A 3,359-nucleotide genomic window follows, 5' to 3' on the forward strand; every position below is an offset into this window, starting at 1 on the left:
GGGATTCAGAGAGGTTTGTTCAGGGATTTTAAGATTATAATCGTTGGTCGCCTCCTGATGGAATCTTTGAGGAGGATGAGAAACAAAGTCCAAGGTTATACCTCTCAGAATGGAGTTGAAAATCCATTTGCTCCCTGTGAACTGTTTCCATGCGTGGGAGAAAGTGATGGTCTCCCCCCACCTGGGACCTGGACTCATTGTTGACCGGTGTTGGAATGTCTAGGTATTTCAGAGAGCCGATTGAAAAGGAAGCCCTATTTTTAGGGGAGCTTGGAGGATTGGGCCTTAGAATCTTCAATTCTTCTGGCATTTGCTCTCCAAAAGGATTTGAATTGATTTGAAATAGGGGGAAACATGTTGCTTTCAGTAATAGGTCATCTATTACCGACCCAAAGAGAAGATTTACGGTACTTCACAGGGGATACCAGAGAGTTTGTTACTAGGAATAACGTCTCCTGGCCAGTCCTTTAACCATAAGGCTCTACAGGTACAAGTTGGACAGAGCCGCAGATCTAGCAGAGTCTTAGTGCATCAATAGAGGCATCAACCAGAAAGGCAGCACCTTTTGGAATATTTAAAGGAGGCAGTAGTGGACTCCCAAGAGTTCCCGAGGAACCCTTTTTTTTTTTTTTTTGTCCATTGGCCCTAAGGGATCCCATATCTTCAAGGAGAAAGGAAGAACTACACTAGATTTTAGTGAATGAGACACTAATCTTTGGAGAGGAACCTCAGGAGGAAGTAGCTTCTAAATCAAATGGATACTTTAGTTTGACCAACCTTGGGATGATCTTGTATCTGGATTTTTCCATTCTTTATAGAGTGTAGTAGTAGTGTCATGTATAGGGAAGATGCTTTTAGGTTTTTTTTTGTAAACCCCTCAAACTTGATATCTATAATGTCCACGGTAGCCCTGACCATTTTTAACAAATGTTCAGTGTCTTTGGTTGCAAATAGCAGACAACAAGTCAGTTCATCCTCAGAGACAGAAGAGATGAAGTCGTACTTACTTACAACACCCTCCTGAGGATCAGGGGGGCATTTGAAAGAGGGGCTGAGGAAGAGGTACCCGGGAGATCCGATTAACCAAAACTGGTGTCTGACTCTGGGTGCCACTAGTTGACCTTTATACCTCCTCTCTGATGATCCCTCTTAAAGGGGTTTTCCCACAAAGGCAAGTTAGGCCCTATCCACGGGATTGGGCCTAACTTGCCGAGACCCCCACATATCGCAAGAACAAGGGGTCCGAACGACCCCTTGCTGCTCCTCAGACTAACGGAGAAGCTGGCCGCGCATGACCATTCTGCTCTATTTATCTCTATCGTTCTCGTGATCTGCAGGGCTCTTGGCCCTAAGAACCTCAGGCCTTATTAACCCGATAGTGATCAGCAAGTTAAGCCCTAACTTGCCTTACAGGTCTTCTCCATAAGTCTAAATTAAAAAGACCACCAATTGCTCCTTTATAGAAATTTTTAAATCCTCATGAGTCTTGTGCACTTTGGTTAAATTCATCCAAAATGAAAAAGGTGACCCATCAGTAGACAGCCGTGTTGGTACGCTTTGCTGGGTCTAATGACACAGTATCCCACATCTGCATAGAGAATGATCCATCATATTGAAAATATATGATGCCAAATTAGATTAGAGAAAGACATAACAGTAGAGCTGTAGCCAATAGGGAAAGTTACAGAAGAAGCAATACAGATTTGAGATAGAAAAACAGCAGAGGCAAATAGTAGAGAAAATGGCAAGGTAAAGACTGAAGAAGGTACTGGCCTACCTACAAAATGATTGGCCTGGCAAGGCTGTGCTAAATGTCCACTGGATATCAAATACTAGAGGGCAATGAGGAGGTCACAGATCCTGCTTAAACCATGCCACCACGGGCAGCAAGACAGGTTCCCTCTTAGTGGCCATTATAATAATGTCACTTCCTGCCTGGAACAAAATAAAATACAGCGTTACCTATGCAGTTGCTCAAATTTATATTCTGAAAAAAGAGGCATTCCCATCATAAAAGGGTTGTCAGAGTTCCGAAAATTAGACGGGCTGAGGCCAAACTTTTTTTAAAAAAATGTGAACACACCTCATCAGTCGCTCCTGATGTCCCGCGCCACAGCCAGGCTTTTTGTTTGCAGGGGTACGGAAGTCGCCCACCCATCCCTATCTTTCAGCACTCTATCAGGTGCGGGGGTATGAAGACTGGTTGGGCATGGTCGGCCACCTCGGTCAGAAGCTCCCCAAGCACAACTTCAGGGGCATAGATCAGACGGACAGCGGTCCGGGACATCAGGAACGATGGAGGCAGTAGGTACATGTTTATTTTTTTTTCAAGAGTCTGCCCCAGCCCGACTCCTAATTCTTTGGAACAAAAGTCTTTGGGACAACCCCTTTAATGCTACGGCACAGAACTAAGAACTGATCTCTAGGATGCTTGCTGCAGCACAGCCACATCCATATGGATGGGGCAGTTACATTTGCACAAGAGCTTGGATGTGCAAGAGCAACTGCAAAGCACTTGAGAAAATTGTGCTCCCCTTTACACTAAAGAATGGATAGGATCCAGAAAAACTCTTTATAAATAACATTTCACAGATACGATTAAGGAACCAGTCATGTGAAAGCTTTTGGACTACCTAAAAACAGAAGTAACCAGAACTTTGCTTTTAAAGAAACATGAGTGGTTACAGTTGTCTTTGTATATGTACTTGCACTGGCTGAGTATTTGTGGCCTGGCTGAGGGAAGGGAGTCATACAAAGATAGGTCATTAAATACATTCACATCTTGCCTATCCTGTATCTGTATATTGTGAGAACTGATTAGATAGCATTTGAGTGTAGGGGCAAAATCCAGCTTTCAACAAAGGAACAGCAGCCTAGATTTCTAAATGATATTCTGAAGAGCTGACAAGTCCTTTAATAAAACAGATAGTACATACTGTGGATGAGGAACACTCATTTTACTACTCTGAGCCCCCTGCATGTGCTGCAATAAGCCAGCGAATGGAAATGGTGCTGTAAAGCGAGACAATGACACCCCTAAAACTAAAAATAATGTCTATAAAAGCAGTGGAGAAGTGGAAAAACAATAGAGTGGGTCCTAACACGGATATAAGTGTTATAGACTTTAGGGCAATGGAAGCCGAGTGCGCCAATTGTTTTAAGAGGTTAATATTTCTCACCCTGGTGGAGAAGTGTGAATTTAGAAGCAAAGTAGAGAGAAACAGAGCGGAGGAAAGAAGAGGCAGCGAGAGAGAGACAGAAGAGAGAATACAGAGCTACAGAAGTGTTTATTGAGCATGCTACAGAGGTAAGCAGAATACACACAAGATGAAATCAAAACCACCGTCAAACCTTCCAAC

Source organism: Engystomops pustulosus, chromosome 10, assembly GCF_040894005.1.
Source record: "Engystomops pustulosus chromosome 10, aEngPut4.maternal, whole genome shotgun sequence".
Lineage (NCBI taxonomy): Eukaryota > Metazoa > Chordata > Amphibia > Anura > Leptodactylidae > Engystomops > Engystomops pustulosus.